Consider the following 19,760-nt stretch of genomic DNA (forward strand, 5'->3'; position numbering starts at 1 on the left):
TTAGCTTCAGCTTCAGTGTGCCCCAGTGGGTGTTAACAATTTCTAAGAAGTGATTGACAGGCACAGGCAGCTGATTTGCTTTCATCAGGTAATTTATATTTGGTCACTGGATAGCTTGGACATTTTCTGTAGACACACCTCTCATTATGAAGGCTTTCTCTGCAGTGGTGTCTAAGGTAGCTGTGAGAATGCTTTTTCTTAATTCACCACCCATTTTGCACACTAGTACCAGACCATCCACACCCAGACATGTTCACACAAGGAAGAAAAATTTGAATTAAAAAAAAAAGGTGTTTATACTTGGTCACAGTCAGTTTCAGTCTTACGCTGTTACAGTGATCATCAGCCTCTCAAGGACACAGAAATGGGTTGATACAATAGAGAGTGGATAAGCTTTTATTCATTATTTACCCAGGTTTTAGATTTGTGCACATGCCTCACAGCAAATATGAGGTTTTAAGTTTCCGTTACTGTGGTCAAATTCTACTTAGAAGTAAGAGGAGGAAGCAAAAAATAACTCAAGTGAACCTACATACTGTTTAAAATGCGTTAGTCTTAGCTGCCAGAGTTGCAGCGAGGAAACCAATTATTCAGAGAAAGTCCAGTCTTGCTAAGCCTCCGGGCACAGCAGACTCAAAAGCTTGGCAACGCTTTTTTTTTTTTTTTTTGGGTTGCATTTGGTTTGGTTGTTTTTCTTTCAGGTACACCCACTCCCCATTTCATAAAGTAACTCCAGGTGGGTGAGGGGGTGAAGGCAGCGCAGGTAGGAGGCAGCAGGCCAGCCTCCTGGGGCCTCCTCCATCCCTGCAGGGTGTCCCTGCAGGCCTGTCACCTTCCTGGGCAGCTGCTGTGCTTTCCTCTGGCCTACACCAGAGAACGCGTGGGGCAGCCATGCGCACCAGGGCTTGCAGACCTACAGGGGAGGTCATGGCGGTGGCTGGCACGAGGCTGAGGGGTGATGGCTGCCCCGGGTGCCACACGGCAGGGCCTGCTCCTGGCCACGGCACAGTTGCAGCCTGGCAGCCTCTTGCAGAGGCTCAGCACTGCTGCCTCGTAGGAAATGCTGCTTCCCACCCGGTGTTGCCATGGCAATGAAGAAACAGGCCCCGTTTTGGGCTCTTTTCTTGGCAGCAGTGTCTGAAGGGAGTGGCCAGTGCGTGGGTGCGTAAATCAGCCTTGCTCCACACACTCACACTATAATCCTGTACGTACATGTATATAATTACTCGTTTTGCTAGAAGGCCCTTACAGAACCTGATTGAGGAAAAAACCTAAACAATTGACATGAACCAAAGGCACAGGAAGGCAACTGAGGTAGGGGAAATCCAGGTTTAAAAAAAAAAAAAAGTCTGATGTTCACTGTTACATCCAATGCAGTGTGTGGCTCCTTCCTGGGCCGCTGACTGTGCAAGGAGCACAGAAGCCAGGTGCCAGCAGAGCAGTGCTGGTGTGGAGGCAGCCCCATAGCTGAAGGGGTCCCATGGAGCTCCCAGTACTCCCAGAAGCTCCTTAGCTGTGTGCAGGAAAGTGCCTTCTGAGGCGGGGGGAAGGGTTGAGGCAAAATGGAGGACATGCTGGTGTGCCAGTGATCCCTCGATCCCTGCAGCTTGCCTTGCAACATTCACATGCCTGTGGAACTTACAGTTTTCAAAAGGAGATGCATCTCACCACACTGAGGAAAAAGCAGCAAGAGTGATCTGCTCCAATACCTTGGCTACATACAAGTGTATGTAAACCTGTCACATACACGAGTGACCTTGCAATAACAAAGCAAGTTGTGCTTCAATGGGGAGGCAACTAGAATAACATCTGGTCCGCAATGCAGAGACATTTTCTCTTTCCTAATGCTGTGCTGAGGTTTGGCATTGCTTTACACTGGATTACTCCAAGGACTTTTCTGATTGAGAATATAGTGAGCCACACATTACAAGATGGATTATTTTGCCTTTCTTCAGGTGATAAATTGGAAAGGTGATTAATTTTTCATTTATTCCAGCATAAATCAAGAGCATCCTGTTGAAGCTGTCAGAATTTTACTGATATAAAACTCTCCAGACTTTTTGGCCCCCAAATCAGTACCAACACTTGCAGTTTCTGTTGGATAACATTCACCTCATCTGAGACATTTGACTGAAGTTTTCATGTTTTCATTGTTTAATGTGTCTCAGTAGACCATTTGCAAGTCACGTGACATAGGATTAGGAACTACTTGTAGATTTGAGAGCCACTAAAATAAAGCCATAAAATAGGAAAGAAGGTTGTCAGCTCCTATGGTAACAGTAATCAATACCATGTAAACTTGATTAATTTAAGCTTAGAAAAATAGTGATGGTATATATTGCAAAATGAAAGCTATCCTTTTTCTGATGCTTGTCTTCTTTATAAATGCAATTTTCTTACAGCCTACCTGTGAAATACCTTCTCAGAGATGTAGGCTTCTATTAGGTAAAACTCTGCAGCTGTTCTAGATTCTAGAGGAAGAAATAAGATAGACAAAATGGAATTGTTCAAACTGGAATTTGGCTGGAATTGTGGCTAAATCAGGTGGCAGAATAAGAGAGAAAATTAGCAAACTAAAACAAAAAGGAATTTTAAGGAAAATGAAATTTTTTGGACTAACTCAATGTATTATGCTTCTCAGATGTTGCTGACGTCTCCAAACTGCAGGAGGAGTTTCCATTCTGTTCATGGAATTCCCTTTATAGCAAAGTGAATTTGGGGCAGTGGGACCCTACTGTTCTCGCCTTAAATTTGAACATCCTTGGTCTCACTGTAGCATGGATGCATTCTTAGTGTTATAATTAAAGTCAGAGTCATTTCTGTGGGAGTGTGTGAAATAACATGCAGATATGTCAGTTCATATTTAGACTACTACTAAAATTCATTTTGTATGCCCTTGTGATCATTTGCACTAGTCATTGGTTATTTCTTCCACCTAGCTGAGCAGTATTTGTCGCTTCACTGGCTGATCTGTTTCCTATGTAGGATCAGGTGAGGATTTGCCTTTTATAGCAGAATTGCCAAGGTAAAGGACAGTGTGTCCTTTTTCATCTTCTCCCCTTATGTCCTCACACTGTTACTTTCAAGCCTGAAACATAGTGCTGCCTGTTTAGCATAGATCACCCAGAATGCACGCGTTCTTTGACAGGTATTTCTGTGATTCCAGGTTTACCATGGTAGCAATGGACACCACAGATGTGTGTGTTGAGTGAGCCCTTACTTGCCTGGATGACACAGTGAGGAAGACCTCAGGGCTCTCTACAGTAGAAGTAGAGATAAGCACTGAGCAAGAGTCTGGGCAGGACTGAATTGGGACCTGAGGGATCTGCCAAGCTGGAAGCTGATACCTGCTAAATCGCCGGACTGCCAGATAGGTAAGGGCATGAGGGGTCTGGACAAAGAATTCAGAAGACAGATCCAGCCCAAAGTACAGCCACATAAAACAAGCATAACTCCAGTGAATTTGGAGGCAATAATTACTTGCCTCTGAATAATGGCTTTTAAATTTTTTAGATACTGACTGTTATTTACCTGGGGCAAAATACGATTCTCTATCATTGTGCTGAGCTCCCATTGCAGATCTCAGGGCCAAGTTTAGCTTTATACTTTTCTCTCTTTTTCTCTGGAGTTTGCTCTCACCTTATCTACAGAATAATCTATATTTACTGGAGCTTTATCACCTGCTTCAGAAAGAAACACCTCCTTTTTCTCATTGAATCTGTAAGTTAAGTAGCAGTGAACTCCAAACAGCCAGGCCAAGCTGAATACACTTGAGGCTCATATAGTCAATATGTTGATGTATCTAATAATTAAAAAATACAGTAATGTCGGTTACTGTTCCCTGCAGAGTTTTAATTTTAGTTTAATGCTGTGGAACATATAAACTAAACTCCTTCATAGACTCACTTTGCTTCTTCTGGGTTTCCAGTTTTGCTTTGATACATTTTTTTGATTTTTTTTTTTAATTGTAAAATATTTACCATGGGGAGGGTGGAAACATTTTAATCATGCAGATTTTTATTAAGAGTCTTTAAGTTGAAAACCAAATGCACATTTAGTTGCTTGGAAGTCTGTTCATTACCACCCAGACTGTAGCACTGTAAGTGCAGCTCACTATGTCCCAAAGAGCCTTTTTGTCTAGGCAAACAGACCTGGGCTTGGACCTGCAAAGGTAGAGGGATGGGAAAGGACCATGGCATACAAGGCAGGAGGGGCATGGGCTGTATCAAATACCTCAGGATGCCTCCAGCTTCCCTGTAGATGCACAGTGATCAAATCTCGTTTAGTGACTTTGTAATGTTTGATGTTTTGTCAACTTGAACAGTGACTGTATGTTAACAAGGAAGTGGAACTGAGCAGTCTAGTTTTGTTTTTTAGACATAACAGAGAAACACCATAAAGTAAGCAAGGAACCAGTATATACAGCTACACTTGTTAAGGTAATTATAAAACATACCCAAAACTGTGCCCTGTGGAATCTATGATCTAAAAGCATTCAAAGTAAATTGCGTGTTTAAATCTGGTGATCTTGATCTGGGCTATTTAAGGGACAATAAGTTATATGATACCCCTGTGTGGAGAAGAAAAAAAAAAAAAAAAGAGTGTATTCCATTTTAATAGCCTGATACCTTGTGTATTGAGGGGCAAAAATATTTTGGTAATTTTATATTCACAATATCCTATTAAACTAAATGGGAGCCTCACTCACTATTTTTCTTGTTGCTGTTCAAATTGTTTTATCTTCTCTCTGCAACTGGAACACCTCCCTCCCACATGTGCACACCTCAGTCACTTCTCTGATTCAGTACCTGAACAGTCTAGTTTGTCAGGGTGAGCCAATTCTGGCATATTCATCACCATTTGAACCGTCACTGAAAGCTGACTAATATTTTGTGATGCTTTTTAATAATGGCAATGAGATTTCTATGACAGGTTGTCATTTCTGTTTTCTCACAAGTAATTAGTCTCCCATCCCCTTAAACACAACATATAATATTTGTTGTTGTTGTGTTTTTTTTTTTTTTAATATTCAAATTGGTATGTTGTTTGAGCCACTAGTAGAAGCAAAAAGGGCAGTTATCTTGAAATCATATATTTCAAAACAGTTAACTGTTCCAAAGAGACCATCACATTGCTGTGTGTAATACAGCATATCAGAGAGACAGGGCCTTGAACAGGACGCAAGTGTCATTTAAAAGCTACCACATAACAGGATAAAACCCTATTAAATGACCTTTCAATTATAAGGCAGCATGGTGGTCTCCTTGGATTACACATGGATTCTCCACAGTTGTGCTCTCCAATCCTATAAAAAGTCAGTCAGTGTTTTTTACTTTGACTGGAGTTTTTACTGTGTTTTCAGAGTGTGCTTAACTTCACAGAACACAAGACTTTAGGCATTAGTTCTGAACCTGAAGGAAGTAAGCTAGCTGTCAGTGGCCTAAATGAGAAGAGCTAATTATAAAAGAATCCTCATCGAAGCAAGGGTTCCCTAATCAGTTTCAGAAGAAAAAATTCATCTGAACTGAGAATATTAATGCTTGCCTCTGCTCACAGTCATGGAGGTGAGCTTTACTCCCACTCACAGAGTATCTCTATGGCAAAGTAAGTGGGTAGTCATAAGCAGCAGTTAGAGATGCAAAGTATTTACTGGAGATTTGGCTGTAATTTTTGGGAATATTTGCCTTGTCTCTCCCAAGTGTTCCTCTTCATTGCCCTTCACATTTCCCATGCTCTTCTCTTTGAAAAACTCTCCTGGATAAAAATTGTCTCTTGACACTCGCATTTTCCAGGGCAGTGCAGGATCTCTCAACCTCCTTCCCGCTTTCACACTGACAGCAGCTGCCTCTGGTGTGCAGACACATATGGTAACTGTAACTCCCATTTTTAGTGTCATTATTAAGTGTAAACTTAGAAGAAACTACAGATGCAAGGAAGGAAGAGAGAGTGTGGAATTCTCTGCTGAAAGCACAGGCAATGCTGTTGAAACAGGAGATTATTCATGTTTGAGCAGCATCCAGTAGGCTGCTGACTTGGCCTCCTTGCAGAAAGAAATATTGAACCTTTTCTGAGTATTAATTATTCACCACTGCAGAGTGATTTAAAACACATGAGAATTCTCTTAGCAGCAGTCCCTAATAAATATGTATTCTGTGAAATCCTGAGGCAGTTATATTGATGGCAATATTTGTAGAGATTTCAGTGGGTTTAGAGTCTAGTCTGGACTAAATGTAGTTGAGATAACATGGGCATCAGTCTCTCCAGTAAGTACATTATCATACTCGGGATTTGTCATAAGTGTGTCTTACGTCCTCTACCTAAATACTCAGAAGGCTCACATCTTTACTGCATGCAAATGTGAACTAAATCTTACATAAAATCAGCTTAGTGGAGTTATTCCTGATTTACAATGGCATCAGTTGAATCGGAACCGAATCTTTAAAAATATCTCTGTAGAGTTCTTTGACCATTGTTCAGAGTATTGTAAGAGAACCACAAACAAAGGCATTTCTTACTGAAAGTTGAACAGATGTACTGACCTGTAGCAATGTAAACACAAACACCTTACAGCTGGTACACATTTCCTCAGACTGATCTTCAGTCTTGGGTACAGAACAGGTGAGATGAACAACATGAATGGAATGTTTTATTTAATCTTTTGACTTGCTGCATCATAGAGAATTACTAGATAGTGTGTTGAGTGACAGTTCTCTTAGAGGGATAGTCTTGAGAACATTTTAACACTGATAAAATGGTGACTAACATTTCAGAGCTGTTACAACACTACACCTGCAGAAAGGCCACTCCTTGGGAATCAGTCCAACAGAGGGAGAGTAAGCTACAAGAGCACAGAAGGAAAAAGACCTAAAGAATGAAGAGAAAAGATCTGGTGAGTAATCCTAAATATCTGTAGAAGTAGAGTAGTCACTTCTCCCTGTTGTCAAAGCTAGTCAGTATTTGCAAGAGTTAGTTATCCCTCTTTGTTCTCTGACACTGTTCAGTGACTGCCCTGGCATCCCCAAAGCTTCCCCTGCATTTCATGCAAGATCAAAGTGAATCTGTGTAAGAAATTAAACTGGGGTTTTGCAAGATTAGTCTAATTCTCCTCCTGTTGAAACAAACCTCTCCCTCCCCAATCCCTCACACCTCAGAGAGCCAGCCTACTTCTAATTCATCAGCTGTCCTGTTCATGGCTGTCTGAATTGTTAGTTCTTCATTCTGCATCCCTTGTTGCCACTTAAGCAGCGAAGGAATATAAATCTCACTAAGAGAAAAGGTGGGGGTATGAGAACAGTACTGGAAGAAAGAAGTTCAGGGTGTAAGTTCCTAGCAGTCATGCACTTGAGTTTGTCCTGAATGACTGTCCCGTATAGTGTTTGTAGGGCCTGGCACTGTTGGAGCCTGCTGTCTTTGGGATGTGGTATTTAAAATCTCTCTCTCTCTCTGACTTTCTGGCTTTGCATGTTCACAGCTGCAAAATCAATAGGCTTGGTGTCCTGGTCAATTTGAAGAGTGGTTATCTGGTTTTATTTTGTTTATCTGACTACCCTCCTTACCAATTTTAACTGGAAGAAAGCTTCTTTTCTTTCGCTTCTTGGATTTCTTACCCTAAAGTGTGATAGTAATCCTCAGTGCATATCACTGTAGATAGGGATGTTCCAGAAAAGGTAGATTTCAAATCTTATATATATCCATTACTGTGCAATTCATCTATCATTTGTCAGTGGATAGGGGAGTTCCCTTCAACCTGTTTGAGCTTTACCATTAAACTGGAAAGTAAAATCTGCCAAAGAGTTTAGTTCTCAAGGTTTTTTCTGCTTTCTTTTTTGTTGTTGATGATTATGTTTTCTTAGTTCTTGTGTTGATATTGTGTATGAGAAAGACAAGGAAATTTCTAAGCCCACAACTTCTGAACTACTGATAGAAAACAACAATAACAACAATAACAAAAAGCCATCCTGAATACAATATAACAGTGGCCTAAAAACTGCTAAATAAATTCATATCAGTGTCTTTCTCAATGGAACAGAGAAAGTGCTTTCAACAACGGTTAAAGCTATTGAAACTGATCCTGTAGCAGTGAGGCCTTAAGCTATGGACAATGTCACCGTCAGTCATTTCTGCTATGAAAACATCAGTCATTTGACAAACAGAGACACATTAGCATGCTTCAGCTAATGAGTTGTCAGTGCACTACTTTCAGACAGTGTCCTTATGTTTTGCTTCCCGAGCTTTCAGTTGGATTTGACTGCATAGCCCTACTATTTATGAAGTTTTCAAAATCACTGGAAATAGACTGTCCCTATTTGACATCATATTCTTTGAAGTTGCCTAATGCATAGAAGTATGTATTTCTCCAGTTAGTTGAAATAAGTTCTGTTATCCTGAAATATCTACTGATTGGGCTAATGGCTGGGAAACAGTAACATTTAACCTTTCTGAAAGGTAGCAAATGATAGAGAGGGGACTGGGGCCTTTATCAGCCGCATAGGACCTAATAGGAAAGATATCTGTGAGTTTTCCATTTTCCTTTCTGTGGCATGCTTTGGCTCTGCCCTGCCACCTCCAGTCTTAAGCAGTAACTCAAGTATCACGGCACAGTTGGACCCCAACATTGTTAACAAACCTGCCACACCGTGCTGCTAGGTTAGTCCTTTGGAGGCTGTTGCTTCACCATCACACAAACTCTGACACCACACTGCAAGGTGAATAGTACTCAGGTGAGGGTCATAAATTAACAGGGTTGCTACAGATGCACAATAATGAACTTGTTTCCCTTTATTAGTCTTTGCAGCTGAGTGCTAACAGACCTGCCTCTTGGCTGCTGTAGTTTCTTTTGGGGGCATTGCAGTATTAAGTATCAAAAATACGTTCCTGGCAATGTTTCAAGTAATAAACAACTTTATGAGGTCAGTGAAGCACTGTTCTTTGCAAACAGTTATTTGACAACGTGGACAAGGGCAGTGCGTGCTGTCCTTCCTTACCTGTGACCCAAGTATGGATACTGAAAGGAAGTATTTAGAAAAAATCTGATAGTAAGCAGAATTGACTAAGATTGATTATCAGTCAATAAAACATGGAATTAGAAAAATATCTTCTGTAAAAGTTTTTGGAGCTCCAAAGACCCCCCCCCCCCAAAAAAAAAAAATCAGATCATGATTGATGTAGACAGCAGAGCAAACTATACAAATATAGGTTTGGGTGGAGTTCTATAACTCATAATATTCCACTAACCAGAAAGTGCAAATTATAAATGCTTGAGAACAGACTCTATATATAGCTATTCAAAATGACAGCTGAATAGTTACCTGGGAGTCCAGGCTGGAAGAAGGTATGCAGTACAATATATTAGATTAATCTGATTATAGTCTGCAAATAAACAAATGGACCAATGAGGCTATGAAGGATGAAACCTATTCATGTTTAGATGAGGATAATGCAGCAATACAGTGCTGAGTGACATGGTAACTCTGACCCCCGCTTCATAAAAACTTGTTGATGATAGCACCAGAGTAGATGAAACCAATTAACAAAGTGGTGAGTCAGATGGTGTTTACGGAGGTTATGACTGGGTCATCTCATCTTGATCATGATAATGAAATACCAGGTATGTTTTCAGTAACGTCTTCTATTACAAGAATAATAACATATCTTTAAATGCATTACTTCCGCAGAGTGGGAAATTACATTGACTGTCTCTGGAAGGAGAAATGACTTGGTGTGCCAAGTTCAGCGCAGTAGGGCACTACCCGTAAGATAAGCAAGCTGAAAAACTGTATGCATGTACATAAGGAGTATATTACCTTACAGCATACCAGCGAAGCATGCTGTTGGATTTAGCTGTTACTCACAAGTCTAATTCCCTTTCAGTCCTATAAAAGACTTAGTGACATAGGGCTGCATTTTCAATGTGTACCAACTGGGATTCCATGAGGATGATAAAAGGTACACACCTCAGAGAAACTGATGATCAATAGATACTAAACATACCACACGGGATTCTCATAGGAACCGTACCACTTAACCCCAGCTATTCCCTAGCTAGTCTTTTGTTCACCTCTGGCCAACTCTGTATTTATTCTGCTTCAGATAGACCTTCCTGTAAACAAATAGAATATCACAGATACTTACAACTTGAAGAATGTGACCACAATAAATTTTTAGTATAGTACAAGGGAGGGGAACAGGGAAGAAGGAGGTTTCTTCTTTCTGTAAATAATAGATCAAAATAGATTGGAGCCATTGAACTGGGGCTCTGATCTTGATGAATTAAGCAAAATTAGTCAGGTCTGTAGCTAAATGAATCTTGAATGGGTAAATCAGGCACTGAAGGAAACAGTATTGGATCCTTTTTCCTTTGATTCAGTTCAACATGTTTTTAAGGGGTACCGCCATTCAAGAGTTGCTGTCATTTAGACAAATAACAAAGTAGATGAAAAATAAAATGAAAGCAAAGTCTTTCCTCTCTGAGAGTACAGGCACCTGGCTTTCTATTTAAGTTCTCTATACTGTGCCTTGGAATCTTCACCAAATTCTGATTTATACTGTTAAATGCCAGACTTGTTTCACAGCCTCAACATTTCCTGCTCTAAAACCATGATGCAGTGCTGTCTGAATAGCCAATAGAGGCTAAAAGGAAACTGTGTTTAAAGAGTGGACAAAAACATGCCTATGTGCATATAGATTATAAAGCACTTTGAAATAAAACCTGCCCTGTAACTGGAATTTACTATTGCATTAAAATTTTGTTAAAGCATACAAGTACTCACAGTCTCTGGAATTAGGTGAGGATTGGGTATTTGTTGAAAGCACTTGGTTAATAGATTTCAAAATTTCAAAGTAGTTGTAGCATGACATCCAGTCTTTGGTTCTCAGAAAAGAAATCTAATATTCAAAATATCCCTGCCATGTGTAGTATGTATTATTTCTGAGCATATCATTCAGCCTGGCTAGATCTTTATCTAGTTAATCCTCTCTGCAAAATCTTTAATAAGAAATGTCATCTGATGAGTATCTTTTTTTGCTTGTGCTGAGTCAGTTTCTTCCAGGTTAGTTTTATATTCAACCAATAATTACTGTCTGTATAGCTGCAGTTCAAACTAGGGTGGTTGTTAATGGTGACTGGTCAGTCAAGTAACAACATTGCTGTGCCTACACTAAAGGAATATTCATTCAGGAGCTGCCGTGTGGCACATATAGTCATTCTTTTTATTTGTGCTAGTAACTACCACATGACCTAACCTTATCTCAGCAGTAGGAACAATACACATTCATTGGAATTTCACAATTCCCTGAAACAAATATGCCGGTAAACTATTCATCATGTTACTAATAGTCATTGAATAGAATGGAAAGGTAACGTGCTTTGTGTATGTCTGGCAAGCCAATGTTAGAAGCTGTGTAGGAATGGTGACTAGTTCCTCCTTGATTTCTTATAAGTGTGACTTGTTAACTCTTCTGTGGATTAGATATGGAATGGGGGAACCTTGTTGGCGGGTTCTGAAGGGACAGAGGAACATAAGAATTACCACAATAGATTATATCCACAGGCTGTCTAAGTTAGCATCCTATTTGTGACAAACTCTTGTATTAGGTATTTTGGATAAAGGTGAAGATGTGAGAATTGCACTGTAGGCAAATATGAGTTTAAACCTTACCGGGATTTTTATTAGTTAGATATTGGCATAAAAGGTAAAACATGACTTTAATCAAAAATCCACAAGAGTCCTCACCCTAGTTAAATTTTGGAGATAAGTAATTTAACATTGGATAACTTTAATGTGGTTTTAAAAAACAGATTCTGAGAGGTGGCTTCAGGAGGCTTTTAGAATGCTGTGCCATAGACTGTGTAGGCAAGGGGAGGCCACTGGGAAGGTGGATGAAGAAATGACTGACAGCCAGTGGGAGCAGTGTTATCCATTCATGTGTAAGCTAAACAGGGGAGACCTTCACTGAGCAGTGGGCTTTAAAAAAGCTAATTGAAGAAGCCCTTCCAATTGTAAATCACAAATGAAAATTGACACTAATGCTGCATATTCAGAAAGCTGGCATTGGTGAGAGACTTATGTTGCCTATTTTCAAATGAAAGAGGTCACTCCTTTACTCATTTGTTTGGTGTTTGTCATAATAACTGTAATTACGAGGCACTACTGTGATAATTTAATGTAATTTAGCACATAATTAGTGAACAAAAATCCTACATAATAATTCTTTCATGGAGCCATGCTACTAATAAACAGTGGCATTCAGTGACATCTTTTCAGTCAATCGTGTTATGTGGGATGCACCGTTCATATAGCCTATAGTATTTTGACTTGTCTTGCTTTTTTTTTTTGAAAAAAAAAATGAGCACAAGTATCATAGCAAAATTACTGAAATGAGAGCTGCAAAAAATGCCGTGCCCTTTGGCAAAGAACACTAACATTCATTACCCAGTGAGTGCAGCTAAAAGAAGAGTGTTCTCTGAAAGCTTCATTGTCCTTGCCACGCTTCGCTGATACTCAATAATGTCATTGCTACTGATTTCAGGGAAAAATACTTCCACTGATGGGAATGGAAAAATAATTTCAATAGGCTTTTCTGGTACAGAGTCCTCTCAGTTGATCTCTAATACAGGAAACAATTTCTGATGTACAGTTTTCTCCTCATGTACAGGAGGAAAGGCTTGAGCTGAGGTGTTTTGTATCTACTGTGCATGCACGTCACAGAAAGCTCAGACAATGCAGTTGACACACGCCAGAATCACAGAGTTGAAGTATAAGAACCAAACAAGCTGTCTTTTGAAAAACTCCTGTTTGAAATGTTGATATGACTATGTAAGCAATTCTTTGTATATCTGTCTTCTCAGGGGATCAAATATCTCAAGCTGTGTGTTTTCCAGAGCTTATCATCTTTGAGGAGTGACTTAATGCTTTTAAATCAGATTTGGAAATGCAAAAACTTCATTAAACTCATGGTCCAAATTCTTACAGAATAAGTAGACTCGACTGACTATGGGCTCTGAAATTACAAAGTTCTTTTACTCTGTTAAGGGACCATTTGGTCATAACATTGATATCCCATATGGATGTCACGAGCATTGAATTTCTAAGTTATTCTTGCAACAATCAAGTATAATTTCAACTCGATCGAAACATCTCTTCTAGACGTTCAAAATTCTTAGGAAAATGTTAGATGTTGGAAAATCTACCACTTTCCATAGTAGTTCTCTCCTTACTCCTTGCTTAAAACTTTTTCTTTGTTCTTCATTTTAATTCATTGGACTGAGATTCTAATAGTTGATTCTGACTGTACTGTATTTAGTAATGTGAAGAGCCCTTTGGTACCTGGTTTCCTTAGGTATTTTTATCCTAGAATCAAATCAAACCTCTTTTTTTTTTTTTTTGATACATAGACAGAGCTCTTTGGGTCTACTCAAAATAATTTTCTGTGGACCTACAGTAATCTCTGTGGCTCTTTATTGTACTATCCTGAAGAGTTCTCCTTAAAATGAGGACGTAAGATCTATATGCAATTAGTCTTGCAACAGTCTTGTAAAAAATATATCCAAAGGTAGCTTCTGCAGTGTGTTCCTGATTGTGCATCCAAGGATTGCCTTAGACTTTTTATCACATTATTCCCTTGTGATCTCACATTCATTATTTGTCATCTTTGATACATAGTTTCTTTGTAAGGATTGTTCTCTGGAGCAGTTCTCTCATTCTACTTTCTTTACAACAAGATATTAAACTTATAAACACTTTTCCTACAGGAGTCTGTACCTGAATATTGAGTGGAAAGAGCTGTACAAATATTCAAATTCACAAAACCAAAGGGAGTAATATAGTTGTTAACCAGATGTACAGTAAAGCAGCTGCATTTTGTGGATAGATCTTTGAAGTGACTAACTCACCCAGGCACAAATGAGTGAAATGAGGAAACTATAAGCAGATACGCACCTAGGTTAGTACAGCAGTTTAAGAAAATGTGTGCCAGCTTTTGGAAAACATGAGTAACTTCCATCTTTGTTTCTAAAATCCAGGGGTTCTACCAAAGCGAGCATGGAGCATTTGCTTGTAGCACACACACAGTGTAGCATATGTACAGCAGCACATTTGGGATCTTGGATGTCGTAGGCCCCAGTAGTCACGATTAGAGGAGGAATTAGAATGCTGTGTGCAGTTACAGGGGTGTGACCTCATTAGGGTCATGGAGATGTGGTGGTATGGCTTACATGTCTGAAGTGCTGCAGTAGAGGGATACAGGCTTTTTAGGAAGGATAGATTGGGAAGATGGGGAGATGGAGTTGCCCTTTTTGTGAGAGAACAGCTGAAATGTGTTGAACTCTGCTTTGGGACCTGTCAGGAGCCAGGCAAGAGCTTATGGGCTAAGGTTACCCACTAGTGGTACCCACTGGCCTGGGTGCTGTTGTAGTGGCTATCTTCTGTAGACCTCCTGATCTGGTAATAGACCTCATGAATCTGTTTGCATATCTGCTTATGGTTTCTTCTAGTCCCATAATTTATTTCCTTGATTTAACCTGGTCAATTATTCACTTCAAACTTCTATATATGAGAAGTAGATGAGACCTTCTTCAAACAACAGAAAGAAGCCTCAGATTCACAGGCCCTGGTCCTCATAGTAGGATTTAACTTCTCTGATACCTGCTGAAATGATAATGCAACAGGGCTCAAGCAATCTAGGAGATTTCTTGAGTGCATTGATGACAACTTCTTGTCACAGTCAACTGAAGCACCAACAGTGAAAGGTGCTCTGCTGGGCCTGTTACTTACAAACAAGGAAGAACTGGTCAGGGACATGAAAGCTGGACAGAGCCCTGGCTGCAATGACCACCAGATGGTACAGCTCAGGCTCCCAGGAGGAGGCAGCAGGGCAAAAAGCAAGACAACAGTCTTGGATTTTGGGAGAGCAGACTTCAGTTTCTTCAGAGATCTGTTTGGAAGAATCCCATGAGATACGGCCAGAGAGAGAAGAAGGGCCTGGGAGAGCTGGCTGACACTGAAGGTGTACCTCAGGGCTTAACACTAGGTCCAATACTGTTCAACATCTTCATTAATGACCTGGGTGATGGAGTAGAGTGCTCCCTCAGCAAGTTTGCAGATGGGGGCTTGGAATTAGATGGTCTTTAAGGTCCCTTCCAACACAAACCATTCTATGATTCTGAGGTACAAAACTGGGAGGAATGGTTGTTACACTAGATAGTTGCACTGCTTTTCAGAGGGACCTGGACAGGCTGGAGATCTGAGCAGAGAGGATTCTCATGAAGTTCAGTAAGGGGAAGTGCAAAGTTCTGCACATGGGGAGGATTAACCCAATGCACTTGTACACATGGGTGGCTGATCAGCTGGAAACCAGCTTTTCCAAAAAGGACCTTTAGGAAAAAAAAAAAAAAGAAAAAAAAAGGCTAACAGTATCCTACACTGCGTTAGTAGTGAGGAAGGGAGGAAGATATGGACATACTGGAGTGAGTCTCTTACAGGCCACAAAGGTGATTAAGGAACTGGACCAGCTTGCATACGAGGAGAGGCTGAGAAAGCTGAGACTGTTTAGCCTGGGGAATCTTGTTAGTGTGTATAAGTACCTAATGAGTGGGAATAATGACAAGGGAGCCAGACTCTTCTCAGTAGTGCTCAGTGACAGGAAGGGAGGAAATGTGTACAAATGGAAACACACAAGATTCCATCTGAACACAAGAAAACAGGTTTTTACTGTGAGGGTGGTCAAACACTAGCACAGGTTGCTCAGAGAAGTTGTGGATAGCAGATCTTCCGTCTGTGAAGATAATCAAAACCCAGCTGGACATGGTCCTGGGCAACCTGATGTGGCTGACCCTGGGCAGGTTGGACTAGATGATCTAAAGAGGTACCTTGCAACTTTGATCATTCTGTGCTTCTGAGATAAATATTATTTTTAATCATGACCTTCCAAAACTGTGGTCCATCATTTTACTTAAAGAACTAACTTAATGGGATTGACTTGAAAATGTCCATCAGTGATAGGATTTAAGTTGATAGCATTTCACTTGCCAAATCATCTACCTCAGTCTAGTCAAACCGTGGGGATTTCCACAGGCAAGATTATCCTGTCAGCAGTAATTCTCAATACTATGCTAGAAGCAGGCCTGATTTGTCAACCTAAAGTGTTTGTTTTATAATGCTTTGTACTATATAACACTATAACTGCAAGAAATTCTGCAAGAATTAAACCTAGCAGTATTTCTGAGAAAGATGATTATTTATTTCCATTTTATACAGGGAGACTGAGACAGAGAACAATCAAGTAGCTTGCCTGTCACTGTGGATGAACAGTGGTTTTCAAGTGAAACCTCCAGTCCTTTAACCTGATCTAGGCTTTAGAAATAGCAAAGATCTCTGGAAATCTGTAGCTGAATGGAGCACCTGCAGCTAAAGTAAATTTGGGGAGAAAAGGAAAAGATATGCCAGGAGTAGGGTCCTCATAACCAGATGTTGATTGCTTTAAAAAAGAATGGGGAGAGCACCATATTTGCCTCTGCACTGAGATCTTATTATCCTGCCTGAGTACTAGAAGGATTCAAGTTGCTAGTCCCTCCTTTCCACAAATCCGTTTTCATCAGCTCTATTCAAAATCTTTCATTCTAAAGCTGAACCCTCATGGTCCTTCCCTTTCTATACCAGCCTATTGTATGGGGATGTGGTTAATCCCCAAGCCCTTGACCTTTAGTGATTTGTACCGCTGTCAAGATGCATTATACAGCTTTCCAAGCTGCTCTGCACTACAGAAGAAAATGTCCACAGTAGGGTTCTTTTGTTTAAACTAGCATGTAACAGGCATCAGTTTTATCATGCAAACAGTTTTATTTTTCTACTGGGGAACATCTCTCCCCCCCAACCCCTTCTCTAGAACAATTTCAGGAGGAAAAACATAACTGAGAAAGTAGAGTAGGTGTAGGGGAGCTGTCTGCAATTTGCAAACCAATGAAGATTATGTTAGTCCTGCTGGGACAGAAGCCGAGACGAAAATATGAGCTTAGTATTAATACCTAGGAAGATGATGGCTTGATTTTTCAAAGAAAAAACATAATTTCTAAAGCAGCCCGTGGCTTTGATGAAAGATGGCTTACTGGGTTCATAGGATCGTCTGTAAGGCACTCAGAGACCTTGGCTCTACCCTTCGTGTTTTTTGGTTATGGTAAGGGGTAACAACTAGATGGTATTCTTCCTTTATCCACAGAGACAAAGACAGCAGATGTAGCAGGTACACAGTCTCCTATCCTCAGTATTCTTTCATTCAGAGATTTAACCGTAGGGTAGCAGGAAAAATTTCTTCTCCCTGCCGACTCAATTCTTCTCTCTTTGAGGATTTCATCACGTGTTTGAGATGAACTAATGGGAATTTTTAAATGAACTAAAAATAGCAACTCATTTCACAACCATCAGTGATGACTTTCAGCCTTCAGCCTAAGCTGCATTGTGATACGGAGCTGACAGAGGAGAAAGAACCTGGATATATTAGAAATTCCCATAAAATAAAAGTGAGTGCTAAAGAAAGAGTTTGCTTCCAAGTTTTGCCACGTTCTGCTTAAGAATGCCATTCTCATAACAAAGAGAGATTTCATACGAAATTTTCCAACTATTGCTTTTAGGAATCAATTTCACACACCAGCTTATCAATAGGAACATGGTAAAGGAGATTAACATCAGATACTTTAAGAGGATTGTATCCTTTAACAATAATTTTAGCCATACGTGGACAGCAATAACCTTTAAATTAACTGGTGCAACTCAGGAAAGAGATCTTTGGGTCATAGTGGATATTTCTCTGAAAACTGCAGCCAGCTCAATAGCTGTCAAAAATGTACGTTGATGTGTATAGAGCAAGACCCAAGAACAAAACAGATTCACCACTGTAGAGATCTACAGGTAGCTAGTGGCTGGAGTAGTAGTCATGTAGGAGTGTCTTGCAGTAGTGGTCGTGCTACCCCACAAAGGGAATCGCTGGACTCAGGAATGTGCTAACAAGGGGACCTGGGGTGATAATACATAGCGAACAGCTCTCTGCATGGAGAATCAAACAGCCTCTGTTTCTTTGTTTTTTAAAAGAGAGATGACTGGGGTGGAGTTGATAGATTTGATATCACAGATGTTGTGGAGAAAGTGAGTGGGAAATGCTTATTTACCTTGCAATACAAGTTAGCTAATACGATTTTCCTTTGATAGATACAAAACAAACAAATTGAAGTCAGTTTTCCCAACTCACACTGTATCTCCACACAATATTCCCTCTATTAAAACTGTTGAGGCTTATTGCTATGAACTGTAGTAGAGTTCAAAAGTTCACATTGGTTCAGAAAGTGATTAGACAAATTCAAGAAGGGTAGGTCTGTCAGTGCCTATCAGATATCAAAGCCTGGCAGCAGCCTCCAGCTCAGAAAGTTCCTAAATTGCTCATCGCTGAAGCAGGGAGGATGTTGCTGCAGAGGGATTGCTCTGTCCACACCCTGCTTTGTTTTTTCCTGAACATCCTCTCCTGACAGCTGCTGGAGACCATAAGGGCTAGATGACAACCTCTAGTCAGACCCTATCTATAGTTACCTATCCAGCTTACCACCATCTTAAATGGGTCTATAGATGTTAACGTCCTGATAGCTTGGACAAAAATTCGCAGCAACACCAGCACAAAGTCTTCAGTGACACATGCTGGTGATTTGCACTTTTCTATCGTAACAAAGGTCTTGCTGTGATTTCTGCACAGTGGCACAGCTGTACTGCGTGGTTCCCATTTCAGTGAGATTCTTCTCTACACCCAAGTGTTTTGTAATCATACTGCAGGGATTTCTAAACAGTGAAACAATAGTTTTCTGGGTTCCCTGTCACTGCTGACCTACTCACCAGCAGAGATTTTACCAGTTTCCATATTCCTAAAATCACACTTCCCTTTGTAGTTTTTTTAATAGCTGGGGACTCTGATTCAGCAGTCCCTTGCCAGTCCCTTGCCTTCCCTACTTCCGTTTATGCAAAATAAATGTTGTTTTCAGGAAGGAGAGAACTGCCTGCGAAAGGGAGAGGTATGACTAATGAGGAGACAGGCAAAAAGAGGTAGGCAAAGGGTACATGGAGCTTTCCTGGGCTCCTGCCTGAGATAAATTCTGTGCCCCTTTGCAGGGGGAGAAGCAAGCAGGAAGCCACAGGGCCTGCAGCAGCAGGAAGGTGAACATGATTAATACAAGGCTGAACTAGGCTGGTAGCTCACAACTCAGGGTCCTTTTTAGGGTCTATATCTGTACTCCAGATTTCTACATCATGAGCACACTCCTGTGCAATGTGTGCTTGTGGAAGGGCAGGTTTGCAGAGCTCAGCAGGAGCTGCAGGCCTGAAGGGAGCAGCTGCCTCCAAGACCTGGCTCCCAGCACTGGCCAGATCCTGAGCTTGGCAAGGGCCAAGCTGCCCTTCAGGGGGAGGCTTTTCTTACTCCCAGGGCCTTCGAGCCCAGACCCAAGAAGGTGATGACTTTAGAAGCCGTGGCCAGCTGGGCTTGTGGCTGGCGAGACAGTCACCAGTCTGTGAGCCAGCAGTCAGATGAGGGAGGCCAGATCCTGCCCTCTTGCCCAGGAGCACGAAAGATCCCACTGAGCACTCAGCTGGACTTGCTGTAACCCCGCTCTGCTGTCAGTGAGCTGCACGTGGTAACCTGTGATCCAGGGACCGCCGTCTGTCAGCGGCATGAGATACCTGCAGTCAGCTGATTGGCAAGACACCGCCAGAGTGAGAGACAAATCCGAG

General features: G+C 40.9%; 1 long non-coding RNA gene across 2 annotated transcripts in view; it reads left to right on the forward strand.

The window, feature by feature from the left end:
• Positions 1 to 281: 281 nt before the first annotated feature.
• The window catches only part of LOC106036716 (uncharacterized), a 36,608-nt gene continuing 17,129 nt past the window's right edge, over positions 282 to 19,760 (forward strand). The window contains exons 1-3 of one of the 2 annotated variants that reach the window (XR_001207584.3): positions 282 to 1,314; positions 3,167 to 3,374; positions 6,771 to 6,889. This is a non-coding gene — a long non-coding RNA (uncharacterized lncRNA). Of the gene's footprint in view, positions 3,375 to 6,770; positions 6,890 to 19,760 lie in introns of both variants that reach the window. The other variant, XR_007165758.2, reaches the window with a different exon arrangement.

Source organism: Anser cygnoides, chromosome 5 (assembly GCF_040182565.1).
Source record: "Anser cygnoides isolate HZ-2024a breed goose chromosome 5, Taihu_goose_T2T_genome, whole genome shotgun sequence".
Taxonomy (NCBI): domain Eukaryota; kingdom Metazoa; phylum Chordata; class Aves; order Anseriformes; family Anatidae; genus Anser; species Anser cygnoides.